Source organism: Alosa pseudoharengus, unplaced genomic scaffold, assembly GCF_046254945.1.
Source record: "Alosa pseudoharengus isolate Yale_2024_CS ecotype anadromous, Long Island Sound unplaced genomic scaffold, YU_APseudo_1.1 YU_APseudo_1.1_scf_15, whole genome shotgun sequence".
NCBI classification, from domain to species: domain Eukaryota; kingdom Metazoa; phylum Chordata; class Actinopteri; order Clupeiformes; family Clupeidae; genus Alosa; species Alosa pseudoharengus.
This window is the reverse complement of record NW_027468620.1, coordinates 12,193,251-12,211,158: the sequence shown is the minus strand read 5'-3', so window position 1 is coordinate 12,211,158 and position 17,908 is coordinate 12,193,251.

The window sequence follows — 17,908 nt, the reverse complement described above, 5'->3', positions numbered from 1 at the left end:
CAGGTTTAAACCTTGCAGAAGAATTCATCTAATACCTGTCATTGTTGCCTTTTTCTCTCTGTCCAAGCAAAATTAATTTAGCTCACAGAGTAGAGTTTCCAACTGAGCAAACGCCTGTTCAATCTAACTCTCTGTAACGCCATTTATGTCAATCAGCTGAGGTTCACATTCAGTGGCTGTTTTGTATTATTTTAGTGGCTGCACACTCCAACAACCAAGCAAGAGCAGATCATTGTTTCTGGTAGGTGTATTTTGTTTTCATTTTTAGCTGTATTTTGATCAAAAAGATCTTGTATGCTTTTAGCAGAACTGATAAGGCAAGGCGCTAACAATATTTTGAGCTAGACACAAAGGGACAACACATATGGTTGAAATATGTGCTCATACATGCATCATAATTCATTTTGGACAAAGCCATCTGTTAAACAAATTAATGTGAATGAAGATCTTCATTGTGGTGGGAGCTCTTTTCTGGAGGGCTGTATCATAAGGATGATTCAACGCAGGCCTCACCAGTTTTCTTAATTGCACTCTCTTGACAAGTTTATGTGCTTCTGAAGTACTGTGTAGCCCTTTATGCTGGCTTGCATCAGCACTTGCGGATGTTAGTATATCTTAATTATAATGTACATTGTCTAGTCGGACTCTGCATCTCTCTGAGGCCTCAGTGAGGTGTGTAATTGTTGCAGAGTGGAGGCTGTTAGTGCCTGTCACACGCACCCATGGGCGGATTATGAACTTTTGGGCCCCTGGGCCCAGATGTATTAAAGGCCCCCCACTAATATATGTGGGAGGGGGGGTTTGGGGGTCCTCCCCCAGAAAAAAATGTATTTGTTTGCTGTGATTTCCTGTATTCTGGTGCATTTTGGGGATGGCCAATACTAAATTCAATCAGACTCATAGCCTACATCCTGATTTGTTGATATTGAGGCAATGATTCCATGCAAAGGCTTGGGCTTCAGGGCCCCCTGACCCCTTGGGCCCCTGGGCCTGGGCCCGGTAGGCCCGTGCAGTAATCCATCCCTGCACGCACCATCAAGATCATACCACATCCCACCGTTGTAGTGGTGCTCACACTCTGACTTATTGTCATGGACATTACAAGGTGTGTGTGGGAGGCTATAACAGGAGTAGTCTAGAACCATCCAATGCACACTCTCAGTTTAGTAGACCTGTCATGAAAATGTTTCTTATTTCTTCTCTCATAACAGATCGATTTAAACCATTAGCCCAGTGAAAGATTAATGTAGTGAGTGTTCAGTTGTTAGAGAACAGTATAGATCCAAGTCCATCACAGTGGCTTTGTAGAAATATCATAGACTGCTTGTTACACGATGGACACCCATAAGCGAAGGTAATGCTTCAGAATTTATGCATTAGCAACATAAAAGATAAACATGCTGAAAGGGTTTGTAAACATAGACAGCTGAAGCTACTGAGAGAGACATTGCGACATTCTGATATCCGTCACTGTGAATAAGCTACTTATCGGGTCTAGCAGCCCAAGTTTGAGCATACAATGTAATAAATGGAAACAAACCAGCAAATTGACCAGGGCTCGTAGTAAGCCTTCTTCAAACCCCTCACACTTATTTTTGTGATTAGTGCGCTGCTAGAACATTATCTCAACTAAAGTGAAAACAGTTAAGATCACTGGTAGCCTAATCCAGAGGTTGTTCGTCACGCTTCTGTGTGATATTTTGATTTGCGGTTACACTTTAATTGAAGGTATCTACATAAGAGTGACATGACACTGTCATGAACGTGTCATAAACATTATAAACAAGTCACAAACGTTTATGACATAACACTTCTGTCACCTGCTTCTGTCATGTGTCATTCGGTTTTCATCATGACAAGTTAGGGTTAAGGTTAGGGTTAGTGTTATGGGATTATTGATTATGACAGTGTTATGTCACTCTTATGTAGATACCTAGTGTTGTTTTTGTTTTTTTGTTTTTGTTTTTGTATTAAATGGAAGTATTCAATTTTTTAAAGTAGTTACCTTGTGGCATTTTGACAAAAATGTTTTACTGCTGCTTCATTTCAGGCTAAAACTCTAAAGTAGGCCTATATCTACATATATACAACAAAGCTGTAAAAAGCCCTAACTCTTAGTTCCAAGACAACTGACTGTCATAGTTTTCTGACTGAGCCAATTTCCTGACACAAACTGAATGCAGATTCAAGCTCATTTAAAACTCCCCAGTGTTCATATCAATGTATTTACTGTTTAAGACACAAGCTCTGCTCATCACTCTGCTCAGTGCTCACCCTAATGAAAAATGTATTAATTAGAATTGAAGTGGTTGTAGATTTGAGAGTGAGATTGTTAGAAAAAGTACAAATCATCATATTTTTCTTCTCTTCTCTGGAAACTATATAGTAGTCAAAGTATTCAACCATCCTCCAAGACCTTTTGATACTGACTGTGATATCAACAAAGCATATTAATAGTTTGTTGTTTGGAGGATATGCCAAAGGGAACACGCCAGCTTTCTGTTGTTTAGTTTAGGGTGTGTTTAGACACAGATTTAATATTTGATAATTACATAGTTCTCCACAGGGATATCAACAGACTGATTTGCATGCCCCCGTGCATTTACTACTATATAAAATTGCAGTTTGATTAGGGACAGGTTTTAGCTGGTTAAACATTTCACAAAAATGTTTTTTTCTCTCAAAGCTGTGCATGAAATGAAAACGTATCTGCAGAAGCTTTGTGTTTAATCCTGTATAATTCAGGGATATTTTCTCAGATTGTGCTATAATTAGAGAGATAATCACTGTAAAAAAGAGATGAGGGGCCATTCTATGTAATCCAAATTAAATATGATCATTTTGAAATCTTTTCATCACATGTTATACCAACAATTATAAAGAATTCTAATGAGAGGGCATTACATCGATTTAAAAAAGAAAACAAATCTTCACCTCATTAACACTGAAAGGCACATAAAAAGGCACATCAGTACATGTGGCCGTATGACCCTTTTGTAAAGGTGTATGAAGGTACACATGACAGATATTGTTGCCAATGGTTGACTGCCACAGGACACACTGCCTGTCAAAGTATTTTTTGTCCACAATCCTCTTTTGCTTGACTGCTCATAAATGTCCCATTTTGGGCAGTATCATAACCTCCCCCTCCTACTGATACCTCTATATTCTGGTCAGAGAAGACAAGGTTACGTTTGGGATAGGATTGGCAATTAGTTGTGTCAGATTAAATAAATAGTCTGGCACAATACATGTCTAATTAAAAATGCAAATGAGCTGCACCATGTATGATGCATATTCATAAAGTATGGTGGCAAAAACTTCCACACAAGGTGTGAATGAAAAAAAAAGTGTGCATCAGTACTCTCTCTCTCTCTCTCTCTCTCTTTCTGTCTTACGCACATGCACTCAAAGCATAAAAACTCCGCTGGTTGGAAAAGATTTAACATGCTTGTACATGCTTGAGAGATGTGCACAAAAGCGCATGATTTGTGCATGCAGGCACACACACACACGCATACAAATACTGACATACACAACTGCAGCTACACACACACACTCACAGAGAGAGAGGGAGAGAGAGAGAGAGAGAGAGAGAGAGAGAGGAGAGAGTGCGCTTATTTACTTCGGGATGTTTTGATGTATTCTTCTCAGATGAGGAAGATTTCATCAACAGAAACAGCACTGAAACACGCACACACACACACACACACACACACACACACACACACACACACACACACACACACACACACACACTAAGGACAATTTTTCAATCCTGCAATGTTACATCATGTCTCATCCCACACCACAATTCATTCTGTGACATTATTTCAAATGATGTAGTATATTTAACACCCAATATATAAACTCTCCCAGACCATCCACAGGCATTACAAGGCAGCTTCATTAGCTGAAGAAGGAATGGATTTTGTATGGTGAGGCTGTCAGGTGGTATTGTGCTTCATACGAAACATTTACAAAGACACTTTCATTTTGCAGGTTGGCTGGCCACTGTGCCAAATAGGCAACGGCATACAAAGTTAAAATGACTAACGTTAAAGATAGCACAATGGCAGCACTAATAAAAACATTTCATAAAGGTGTATGTGAGAATGCATTATAAACGAAGATGTAGAAGATGTTTTTTGAAAAACTAAATATAGAATTGAACATAAAATGGATATAAAATGGCAATAACACTCTAGTTTAGAGAACACATGTTAACTATTAATACATGCGTAATATGTGTTTGTATATGTGGTCAAGAAGGTCTGTATTATGCATCACTGCAGAATTATTAGTTCTTTATTGAACAAATGTTTATTCTTTATCAATATAGGTCATTCATGGTTAAATCCTTAATAAACAACTAGTTGGTCTTGATCTAAGGCTAATGGTATATAATATGTAGTTTTGTTTTTGGTATAGTTCATAAACTCCTAATACACTGTCTGAATATGTGACTTAACCAGTGACCTAACAGTAGCATATTAAGACAAATCTACTAGAAGGCTATAAGGTTTATATTTGGATCAATATTATATATCAATAACCTTAGATCAAGACCGACTAGTTGCTTATTGACCTGAATAATGAAACCCAGATAGATCAGTACTAATCTGGTGGCTACTCTGTAGGCTGGGCCAGAATAAGAGCCTTGGATTTGATTTTAGCATCCCTCCGGGGGCCAGTGAAGGGTAAGCAGCAGTGGACTGACATGTGTCTTCTTGGGCTGATCGAACAGCAGACGTGCCTCCATAACCCTGGAGCAGCTGCTATGGTGTCATCACACATACAGACAGGGCCGCTAGGAGAACATCCCATTGGCCAATACTGAGATGACCAAGGTGAGGGAGATTAAATCTATAGAGTTAAGCGACTCAACCACGTCAAAAAGCTACACTCAGAAATGGTGTAAGTTGATGATTGATTCCCTAGTACATGTTTATTTCATCATGAACAAGTATTTTCTAATGGCACATTAGTAAATTATTTTTAAACCATGACTCCTTTTTTGATATTTAAAGAAGTATGCCATGACAACAGCAATCGTGAGGTGTTGTCAGTGGAGACAGAATTCTCTGGAATATCTACCCTGCTCTTTTCAGCTCATGAATGGCCCTCTCTATGCATACATGTTTTTCTCTCCTGACCAATCTGAGACCATTGGACCATTGAGACCAATAGAGTAAGGCATGTTTACATGTTTTCACTCAGATCAATGCCTAACTAGCCAGTGGGGAGGTAAAGACAAGGCTACAAAAGACAAGGGTACATGGCTTCTGGAATCTTTGGTTCTTGGTGATGTCAACTGAGCTCAGTAGGTATGCTGTACTTTGTGTGTGCCTTTGAACTATGGAAACATTCATGTGAAACAAAAGGGATTCAGCTTCTTTCATATCTGCCTCGTGTGCAACGTGCGGCACGAGGTGATAAATGTGTTTGAAAATGACCTGGGGTCAGTGCATGATGGCTGCATTTCCAGAGTGAGTCCTCAGTTACTCATGCTGCTAGGGACATGGCAGGCACCCATTTAAAACAGACCGCCTCCATACATGGCTCCTTACATGTGAAATAGAAAAGCATGTTTTTTAATGCTGAAAAGCCTGGTTCATAGTGTAGAAAACATTTGGTGTTGGTGTTGGGAATGTACATCTGATATTTTAGAATGTGGTTTTCAAAAATGTGTTCTATCATACCCTGACACACAGATGCCACTTTGCCTGTACTGTAGCCTATGTTAAAGTTAAACACAATGATGGTGCCATGTGAAGTATTAATTCAGGCAAAAGTGTAACTTTTTGTTACTAAGTGTAAAACTTGTGAAAGTGAGCAACTTATGATGAACTGTTGTGAACATGAAGTGCTCTCAAAACCCACCCTTAAGTCTATTTGTCAAACATTATGAGTTTCTGGAGTGTAGTCTATGCTGCTGATATCAGACCTGCCCATCCATTTATACAAAGCAGACAGGGTAAGAGGTTATTAAGGCAGGTAAGTCAAGTTGGCATTAATAATAGATCAATTTAGGCTGACATATAGTGTAAAATGTCAGCCAAGACCAAAATTTTCACTGAACTCTTCAAGAAAGCGGATTGCATTGGAGATCAATAACGAAACACCTGAGCATCTCAAAGGAAGAATCTATTACCAAAAGAGATGAAGGATCCTCAGTTAGGTAGACTTGAATTGAAATTGATTTGTCAAGCACTAGTAATTCCATAGGTTGTCCGCAATGCAGCATAATTAGATGTGAACCGGCACCTCAGTTAAATTGATGGGCTGACTTGATGGCTAATCTGGTCTCTTTTGTCCTCTCTACCTCATCAACACATGCAACTAGAAGGTGACATTCGCTGAGATTATTAATTGCTCTTCAAATCATTCTCTAACTTGGCAGCAAAAGTTAAACTAATTATGAAATGCACATTTATGCAGCTCTGCTTGTAAGTTTACATCTCCTGTCAGAATTTGTAAAATGTGTAAAACCATTCTTTCAAGAAAACACAGGTGATCAGGCAAAACATGCTACTTTTATTCAGTGAGATTCAAATTAAACTACAGTATAAGGCATCAGAATAGTGCAATCATCAAACGAAACACAGCAATAAAGCAATGATCCCTGTTCAAAAGTTTACATTCCCTTAATTCTTAATTCTGTGTGTTGCCCCCTTTAGCATCAATGATTGCTTGCAGTCTTTTATGATAGTTGCAGATGAGTTGAGTACCTTTATTTTCTCAGATGGAAGAGATGGCCATTCTTCTTGACAAAAAGCCTCTACATAGGTCCCGTAAATTCTTGAGTTATCTTGCATGAACTGCATGTTTGAAATCTCCCCAAAATAGCTCAATGATATTGATGTCAGCTGACTATGAAGGACACTCAGAACCTTCACTTATATCTGCTGTACTCTATATCTGTGGGTCTACTTGGGCTTGTGCTGTGGATCATTATGTTGGAAAGAACCATGCAGCGCTTTCAGGATTGTCCTCAACAGTTTCTTAACATGCTGCATTCATTTTGCCATCAATTTTAGACTTCATAGCTCACACACTCCCAAAAACTTCAGAGATCCACCTCCATGCTTCATAGGGATGGTGCACTTTTTGTCACAGGCCTTGTTGACTCCTTTACAAACATAGCGTTTATGGTTGTGACCATATAAAGTTAAATTTTGGTCCCTCACTCCAAATCATTTAGTTTCAGAAGTTCTGAGGCTTGTCTAGGCGCTGTTTGGCATATGTAAGCATGCTGTTTTGTGGCATTGGTGCAGTAATGTTTTATTTTCGCAACCTGACTTTATTGTGTATCTTCAAACAGTCACACCACTTTCTTGCAGTGAGAGCTTACATCCCGACCAATTTTCTCTACCTATGTGGCTTGGTATCAACTAAACCACTAATTCTTCATTTCTTTATCAGGCTTTGCACACTACTGACCGGAATTCATACAGTTCAACTACCTTTTCTCACAAATATTTTGACAGCTCTTTAGCTTTCCTCTATTACAATATATGGCACAGTAGCCAGCAAAGTCAGTGCAGCCCTGGGCAAAATGTGCAGAGGTCTCACACAAGCCACAAAACTAATTGACTTTTTATACACAGGTACTAATTGCAATCAAACATGCCATATGTGTAGAAACGTAAACCCTTAATGGCCAATTAAACCTGGGTGTGTGTGCATATTATCAGACCAAACAAGAGTATGTAAACGTATGTCCAAACTTAACACAAGGAACAACTGTCATTGAAGTCCTTAGAATATATTCATAACTGTTTTTGAAACCATACAACATACTGTGTATTAAGTGGCACCTAAGTTTGAAACACAATCTCTTTATTTGGACTTAATATTTGATAGTTGACCCTTAAGCTATCAATAAGTCCGTGCACTAAGATCTAATATTCTTTCACTAAATTATTGAAAACCATGTCTTTTTTGCTTGAGTTCATTTCCTTTCATGATATTTCCACACTTTGTTTCAGAATCTGTATTTATATGGCAATAGTTTGAAACTACAGTTTTACTGGGTGCTATCAGATCACAAAATGTGATTCTGGGAAAATGCAAACACCCCCCCAAAATGTCTGAACCTCAGGAAGCTTGCGTGCGAAGCATCTGCCCAAATCTGGTCCACGGTGGAGTGCACCCCTGGTGTGCTCAGTGGCCATGTCCTCGGCTATCCACTCGTTTCTAATGTTCGTTTGACATGAGACTCTTAATGGTTTTGTATCAAAGCCAGCTCCTGGACAACCTTATTATGAGGTTAATTGCAGGGGGCACCGGCTGTGTGCGGTCCCCGAGTGTTTGTGAATTTGCTCTGACATTCAACCTTAAAGCTCAAAGCACTCCCCTAGCTTGTTTTTGAGTGAGGGCCCAAAGTTTAAATAAACAGATCATTTGGAAAAAAAAGACTGCAAAAAAGGGTTGACAACAATAAATGAGCATCTTTCTCCTCCTTCATCCCTTCATTTCTTCCCCTCCTTCTTTCATTGGTTCCATTCTTTACTTCCTTCTTCTTCCTTGGTTCTTTATTTATCTCTACCACAATTACATTGGGCCTGTGGATAATGAAGTGCCTTGTTAGTTACTCTAGTGAATTAACTCAGAACTGAGTAAACAGAATAATTGGTCGAAATGAGCTGACCCCTGACACAGTGCTGTTTGTGAGGCAGAGCTTGCTCCAACAGAGCCTGCTAATACCTCCCCTCCCCCACTGAAGACACAATGACTCGGTGTGGACTGAGGAGTGACCTACCCATCCAAAGTCCCCCCCCCTCGCCCCCACTCTCTCCTGGCCCTTTGCTGTACCTGTCACTGTCTATTAATCTCTCCACAGAGTCATCCTCAACTTCACACTTCCGTCAAAAAAATGACCCAGATGACTGTCCCAGATCAGCACCATATTTGTTCTGGAGTCAACCACTGTCTGGTAGTGGTCAGCCATTTAGTCTCTACATGTCTGTGTCCTCAGAGCCTGAGTTTTTGCTGGGCCCAGTTCACACACGGTATATGTGCATGTGTGTAAGTATGTGTCACGCCTGATCCGTCTTACCCCTAAGACTGGCTCAGGGCGTTTACTGAGGGAAGATGAGGGATGGGACTGGCCCATCACCCAGCTCAGAGCCCACATTATAATATGTCATGGTACAGAGTAGCAGTGGATGGTAGCAGATTCATTATTAATCATGTTGGTGACTAAGCTAAAAGCTAAAAAGTGCTACCTCATGTCTCATCCTTAAAAATGAACTTACTCGAAGTTCTTCTTTTAATGACATGAGCCAGAAACTGCAACGAAGGTGGACTACTCTGAATTAAAAAATTGGGTATGACAAGTACATTTCCTTATTAATTTAAAATTGAGTATGACAAGTACATTCACCGTACATTCACCTATTAACATTGGCATAGACATTATGAGAAAAGAAATGATTTTATTTGCTTTTGCAATTTCACATTTGGAAATTCAGAAATGGGAACAGGAATTTGGCAACATCCAAAAGCCTATTGTTGCTTTATGTTGTTGCTTTCACCTTTCTATTCAGACATCACAGTAGCCTGGCGGGCCATCCTATATAATTGAAATGTATAGTCTGGAATCGAACCATTTACCTTAATCCAAGGGGCGGGCAGAGAATTGTCTTTCAAACTGCCTAGGCATGCAATAGGCCAGCGCTACGACCATATCCGTATCCGGTCGGCAAAACGGCAAATACATCCTTCTTCGAAAGGAATTACTTAAGTGCATTGTGTTGCTCAACTTTCAAAGAAAAGCACAAGTCCAACTCCTCCAAAGTTGACGCCGACGCCGATTCAAGCAACCGCTCTTCGTTAGCCATAGCCACCTTCCTTGTTGTTCACCGTCACAGGACTGTCGTTATCCTGTGTTAAGCCCGCCTTAAGACTCTCTAACAAAATAGAGCGCTGTGATTGGATGAAGTCCACGGCGTCAGCCAATAGAAATCCCTATGGTTTGATACTAGACGTACAGGCTGAGCAAATTAATTTGCCGCCGCTAGGGTGCGTCTAGATTTCTAGGCTAACATCACAGTGGACTCACGATTTTAGTTTACTGTGAGAAAACAAACACTGAGATTATAGTATTTTGCAGAGAGAGACAGAGAGAGAGAGAGAGAGAGAAAGAGAGAGAGAGAGAGAAATGTGGGTCTTAAAAGCATGTCAGGGTCTTCAATCACATCTCATTGCACTGTGGTGTCATGCCTAGCCAGCCCATCAATGCAAAATCCCTTGTTTGTGGGTACCCAAAAACAGTGTTTGCTAACATGCGGGGACCCCATGGCTACCTATAAGGTAACACTTTACTTGACGGGTGAATTCATAACACATTCATAGCAGCTGTCATAAACTGCACATAAAGCACATTTCGACAAGTTCTCGTCGTTCTGTCTTCCACATTCATGAAAGGTTTGGTATGAATGTTGAGTCATGTCTCATGAAACAGTCATAAATGCTTTATGTGCAGTTTATGACAGCTGCTATGAATGTGTTATGAACTCACCCGTCAAGTAAAGTGTTACCAAATAAAATAATCAATCTTGTGCTATTTATATGCCTTTCCAGGGACTTGAGAACAGGAGTGCTGATATTACCTGCCCACCATTCTTTTGTATGCAGCCAATCCTTTCACTATGCTTATCAATTATGTAAATAAAAACATACAAACATAGGCTACTCTATACACACAGTACATACATACACATAAAGGGGGGTTGCTTGTTTTTTTCTCCAGGCTTGAGACTCTTTTGGGGAAGGAGGTGTTACGTCCCCCTGCGACCCCATCAGCACAGGGGTGCAGTGCCGTGGTTGTGGGGGGTGTGGGGGTGGGGAGGTGGCTGTAGATAGGCCTTGTTAGGTGGTTCACCTGGCGGCAGGTGATGTGGGAAATAAAAGTGGCCTGGGACTCCTCCTTCGTTCTCTCTCATCTCATCATTTTTGGCTTTTTCACAAAATGAAACGTAAAGAGCGTAAAGAGATAAATAATAGATAAAATGTTCTATTCTAGAATCATGTGATTGTCTGTTGGTGAAAAAATAGTTTCTTTTCCTCTCTGTTTTTTGTTTACCTACAGTGGTCCGGAGACTGACTCACACCCAGTACGAGATAATTTAATGAGACGACCTTTGTTTGGATACGACTACTGACAAAACCAAAGGCTTAGCAACCAGACATGTTTTCGTGCTCTGTCCAAATTCAGGCACCTCTGCTCTAAAACACATTCATCTTCAGGTCTGGCAAATGAAAGGCAACCTCAAAACCTCAGCCACCATAAAAGTCTGCTTGCGCTTACATTGCAGTTAAGAGACAACATCATCTTGACAACCTGGTGATTTGCAATGCAAGGATTTGATGAATGTAAGGGTTTTTCAGATTTATAATGCTCCAATAGGCTATTAGCTACATCATTAGATTGCTGAGCAGATGTTCATTTAATACAATTTGGCATAGCATAGGTTCTATAAGAAGGCATTTGAAATATCCTTGCAATATTTTTTTGAGAATCCAGCGTGGCTAAGTAACTGAGCCAAAGTGAAGTAGACTCATCAGCTCATTGCTTGACCTTTTATTAACCTACTTTGTTATGGCAGAAGCATAGCTGATGGGCAAAACTTTTGGCACACATTTGTTGATTGGTGTGAGTACAATGTGAAGATGCCTGCAGTGGATTGTCTTTGGTGCATTGCTCATTTACGTATAAAAGTACATGCACATTACGCTACATTATCTCCACCCTGGAGTGATGGACAAAAACTTTCATTTGTTCTGACTTCCAGGTTGGAAAAATGGAATAGTAAGAAAGAATGTACAGTTCTTTTTTAGCTGATGTGATTGATAGTTCCTTATTAAGGCTGAGGTATTAAAACACTTATGAGAGCATAATCAGATAGATGATCAGCCAGACTTTTGCAGGGAGGCTTTTGTCACTATAGTTACTTTAGCTAGTGATGAATGGACTGCATAAATGCAATTATTTAAGTTATTGAAAGAGTGATAAACTGTTTTATGTTGTTGTGATCTACATACAAAAATTGACATATCACTACGTAAACAATGCAACCGCCAAGACCTACAGACACATACGATTAATAATGTTAATGATGCAACCAATCAGCAAAGGAGGGTTCAGGTAATCCTTTTTTATGATAGAATATTGTTTTCTCAGCTTTCTCTCTTTTATGCTCAGGTGTCAGACAAAGTTACTCTGTAAATGATGCTACTAATTAGTACAACTTGTCAAAAATGCCACTTCACACATCATAAATAAAATTCTATCGGCCTACAGTATGTACCAAATCCTGAAGATGGAGGGGTGTGTGTGCGTGCGTGCGTGTGTGTGGGTCTGTTAGGGAAGACCTCAATTAAATTAAATCTCAGGTATGGGGATGAAAGAAGAATGAATTGTTTTGGCATATCAGGAAACTCATTTATTGTTCAAATCAACATTTGTTTTATTGGCAAGAAAAACTTTTGTCTAGCTAGAGAAAATGTAATTGATTTGAGAAATTATAGTTGCTCATTAAGCTGAATCCAATACTATTCATTTTTGACAGTAAATCATTACTTTTTGAAAGGCTAATTAACCAATACAAAAAACTCCACACACCACTGTTTTCTATTGAACCATAATAACTGTGTCTCTATTATTGGCTAATGGGAAAGAGACAGATTTGTGTCTTTGCTTCTGTAATGTCTGTAATGTCAGGTCTTCAGAATTACTGAGACTTTCAAATATGGACTTGAGTTGGAGCATACATATGGGTGCATATCGAGTGTTGGGGGCAGCAGTGCCAAGTTTGCAGTATCCTTGTTCTTCAGAGAGCATTTACAGGAGCTCTGTGATGAGACAAACATCAAATTACATCAATACACACTCACGTCTCTGAAAGGGCAGTATTAGTGTTAGATAAGATAGGCTCCCCCGCACTCACTCAACAGGTGTGAAACAATGATTGGACCGCTCCCATCAAAATGCATTCAGGGCTCTAATATCAGAAATTTAAAAATGCTCATAGCGGAACAACAAAGAATTGCTGCAAAAGAAGGCGAAAAAGATAAGACACTTAGACAATTAGAACATTTCAGACATCTGAAAATGTATTTGTTTACTTGCAATAAAATGGCATAAAGGTTGTCTTTTCATCTGTTTTCAGATAGTCTTGGACGTGTACCATCTTTGTAGGTCTATACATTTAGAATTCTGACAAGAAGAGCAAACTCCACTCCAAAATCTATAGTCCAGTCACCGTTCCTCTCTCTACTTTCATGCTGACCCGTGTCGTCTGGCCTTTTCCTTTTCTTCCTGCAGACTGTGAGGTGAAGCTTTGCATGCCTCACTGATCTTAACTAATGTTATCAGAACTCCATGATTCGAATGCAATAGTATGCAAACATACACACACACACACACACACACACACACACACACACACACACACAGAGTACCATCAAAAATCTCAACTGAAGTATACCAACACTTTTTATTTTAGTTTTTTTATAAATGCATGCAAAATTAACCCAATTAAGGGGCCCAATTAAGACATATTACATAACCCGTGTGAGAGACCCCGATCACCCCCCCACCAGTGCACACCAGTGTGTGTGTCTGTGTGTTGTGTGTGTGTGTGTTGTGGGGTAAGGGTGGCTTTGGGTTTTGCCTACCCCTCTTTTACATTGGAGAGCACCCCTGTCATTACCCTGGTGCATTCTGCGAGCTGTGTACAGTAATAAGAATGCTTGTCTTCTTCAGGTCCTTCATTTTGACAGTCAATCATTACTCATCCAGTCAAGAAATGTACTGGCTGATTCCCCCATGACATCTTTGTTCTAGAATGAAGGGTATTTGCTCTCCACCCATGCAACAGTGATATCTCATGTAGTTTCTGTGCATCTATCAGCTGGTTTTAAAACATCACTGAAGATGATTCAGGATGGGTTATCTGATATGTCCCAAAATGAAACACCATTATCAACCTTATTCTGACAGATAACTAAAGCATGAGCTTAAAATAAATGGCTAAGGAGAAATAAATCTTCCTATCATGTAATCCTCATGGGGTTTGTAGAAGTGTACCCAGGTCTGGTCTTGACAGTCATTGTCTCATAAGAGTACTCCATCTCATTCAAATGATTCTCTTTGTTGTCTACTATCTTAATGTAGTGTGGCATATTATCAAACCTAGGTGTTATCAGCTTTAAATTCAGTCTGTGACTAAATGGTATTTTGACCGAATGAATGGATTTGCTTACCAAATGCATGTTTTGCCAAGCACACAGACCCGCCCATTTCCTTCTGTTTGAGTTTGACCTTAAACAACCTGCACTCTAAAAATGAATGTGTTGAAAACAACACAACATGTGTTGTTTTTAACACATCTCTGTGTCCAGATAGGGACAACACACTAGGGATCGACCGATATGGATTTTTTAGTGCCGATACCGATACCGATTTTTTTCCATCAGCCTTAACCGATGACCGATACAGGCTGCCGATTTTCTTGAGCCGATATTTGGAGCCGATACTGCTTTTATTTTGCTCCCTCAATTTACATCATACAAATGACCCATAATTACACAAATGTTATAAGTCTCAATTTAAAAAAGGAACATTTATTGAACTTATGGATGGGTGCGCTGGATATGGTTAACTGTGCAAAATGCTTTCATCAACATCTTACAACACAGCCTTGATGATGCATTGCTTGCTGACATATTATAAGACATAAAGTCATCACAAAATGCCCTTTGTCAACACATTTAAATAATTTAAGAAAACAATAAGCCTGAAAAGTAGCTATTGAAATAAAGTGCTTGGTTTGTCATTTTAGACTGCATGGTTTCAATTTTTCTATGTCTATATTTTTCTAAAAAAAGCTGCCAGATTTGTCAATCACAGAACATAAATCAGCAGAGGAAAATAACGTGGAAATAACGTGGTGTCAGATGTTTCTGTTCTAAACGGCATCAACGTCAAAAGGTATAAAACGTATCTCTCAAAGTTTTAAAATCTCTCCTTCAGGTAGCGCAGCACTCTCATATCGCTGTGATGCGTGTGTCCCACTGAGTGAGACAGACCAGACGCACACACAAACTTCTGTTTGGTAGCTGGATTGGTACATGATAAACGTTAACACGAATTAATATTCAACTACACGTCTCTTGTTATTAAAGCTCTGATATCACTGCGATGACAACTCCGCCCCGCTCGAAGGAGAGGGGGAGGGAGACGCACACACACCACACGCGTCCAAAACAGGTGGTCTGAATAAAACTCCCACAAATATCTCGGAACAATGTCGGCATTACTTAATCATATGATTGACCAGTGTTCATAACAGCTACCGCTAACGCATGCATATGGATAGCCTACAACTTAGCTATTTGCAGCTCCCTAAATACAATGGCAAGCATGTTTTATAGAACAGGCATTCAGGGAGGGAGACACACACACACACACCACACGCGTCTAACACTCAGCCAGGTGGTCGCTGAATAAAACTCCCACAAATACCACGGAACAACGTTGTCATTAGGCTACTTAATCATATGAGCAGTGTTTGTAACAGCTACCGCATGAATATGGATAGCCTACAACTTAGCTATTGCAGCTCCCTAAATACAATGGCAAGCAGTTTTATAAACGATCATTAAGCATTAAAAAAAGTAGCCTACCTATCTATCATTCATGTTTTCCATTTGGACCCACAAACTTGCTTCCACCTTCAAAGTGTATGGCAATATTTCAGCTAAGTCAAACAGTTAAAAGATGCTTTGAAAGTTTAAAGTTTACTGTTGTCTTGAAGAGCAGGCTTTCAGCACTTGTGGGGGAGGGGCAGTCTGCACGTGAATTGCAGCATCTCCAGCAACACAGTGCTGCCTGTGGACGCCTGTATGTAAATAATGCGGGAAAAAACTATTGGCGAATGCAGCGGCTTATCAGTCGATGCCGATACAAGTAAAAAACGCAAATATCAGCCCGATATATCGGCCGGCCGATATATCGGTCGATCCCTACAACACACTTGTTTTAAGAGTGTGCTCAATGTCCTTGCAATGAATGTGATGTTTTGCAACAGTGACAGCATTCTCCTCGTGCTTAAGAACTAAATAATAGCTATTTAGTTTGGCTTGGGCCATTTTGTTCTGCGATAAAACCTGCACACACTTTCAAAACAAAAAGTGTCCATGCACCACACAATGCAAACTCATGCTATTACTGTATACCTTTTGATCGAGGCGACCTGATATGTTTTGTTTTTTTCCGAGGTGCCCCCTCACTGGGGCACTCCACCTGTTTGTTCCTACAGGGTGGTGCCTGGTAATGCGAGGGGAGGGCAGATGGAGTCTTATCCAGTTGCCACCTGGAGAATCAGCAGGAGTTGTTGTTTCAAGATGCAATGTGATTTCCACTCACAGCACCACAGAGCCGCGTGTCCACATTTGCTGTCAGGTATTAGGTAATGACCTAAACATTCCTCTGTTGGGTGAGGCCAAAACCTTTCTGTCATCACACTGAGATAAAACAAACTATGGTGTGAGCAAAGACTCTCAGAGTTAGATTATATGCATCTGATGTTAAAGGTGAACTAGCTCTCTCTTTTCTTTCTTTCTTTTTTGTGTGTGGTATATCTCATTTTAGCAGTTTGGGATCCAAAGTGTTGACCTGACAACAGAGATGGGAAAAAACATTGAAAATTGTGTACAGAGCCACACAGCTGGCTGAATGTTGTCAAAGTTTTTGTGTACAATTAGTGCCAGCGTTGTTTTCTTTCCTTAGTCAGAAACACTGGGATTCGGTTTACATAATTCTCAAATCCAATCAAGCAAAGCAAACAGCAAAATCTCACCTAAGACAGAATAGATATGGTTGTTATCTGAGCTGATTAAACTTGTATAAACCCTTTAAGTATAAACCCTTTAGATCTGTTTTGTTTTTGCTAACTTGAAATACCTACATGCCAAATTCTGGTAATGGACTAGTCTTCAAAGATTTAAAAGATGGTACCTTTATGTTGCAGCAACTTGCATCAGGACAGGTTTCCATCTAGCTCAATAATTTTAGCAAAAGATGTGTTGTTTGTTTTGACTGAACCCACTGATCCTGACTTTCATTTAATGATTGTATAGCATGTCTGCAGTCTTAGAAATGGAGTGATGCATCCCCTTAAATCAACCACCAGTAGCTCCCTATCTGTTTCTGAGTAGCTCCCCAAAAGGATCAAGGAAATGTTCATGAATCTGACAACACAGTCACTTGGTAAACCTGTTAAATTCCCTAACAAATCAAATTCACAGTCTAAATACAGAGAAGATAAAGGAGGTGAAAGGAGTCTTAAAATGCCTACAAATCTTATTTGGCCGTTTGGGATGGAGATCAGTGATGTGAATGCTACTACTAATATAAAACAGTGGTAGTTCTCAGCCATGTTCATTTTGTCAAAGTAGCTCTTGGAGGAAAAAAGGTTGGAGACCCCTGCCTTACAGGAATGGAATGTTCTGTGAAACTCTCTTGAAAGTGTTTTCTTGATGTAACCTGTTATCCTTTGTGTAGAGTCTAAAGGTTTTTACCGGTTTTTACACAACCTCCCTTGACACTGAATGATTAGTCAAGTAAGGATTTACTCAGGAAAACTTTCTTTTCCTCAAAAAAAAAAAAAGGGGGGGGGGGGTCTGACAGAATAGAGCAACTCTCACTCACACTCACACACAAACACCCCCCCCCCCCCCCCACACACACACACACACATGCACAAACAAACACACAAATTGAGGTTCTCTGAATGATCAGTCAGACAGTTCATTGTTAGAAGTGAAGTGCAGTATGTTTCCAGTTTGGGTGTGCATCTCTTGGACTATGCATTGGATGCCCATATTCCACATCAAATAA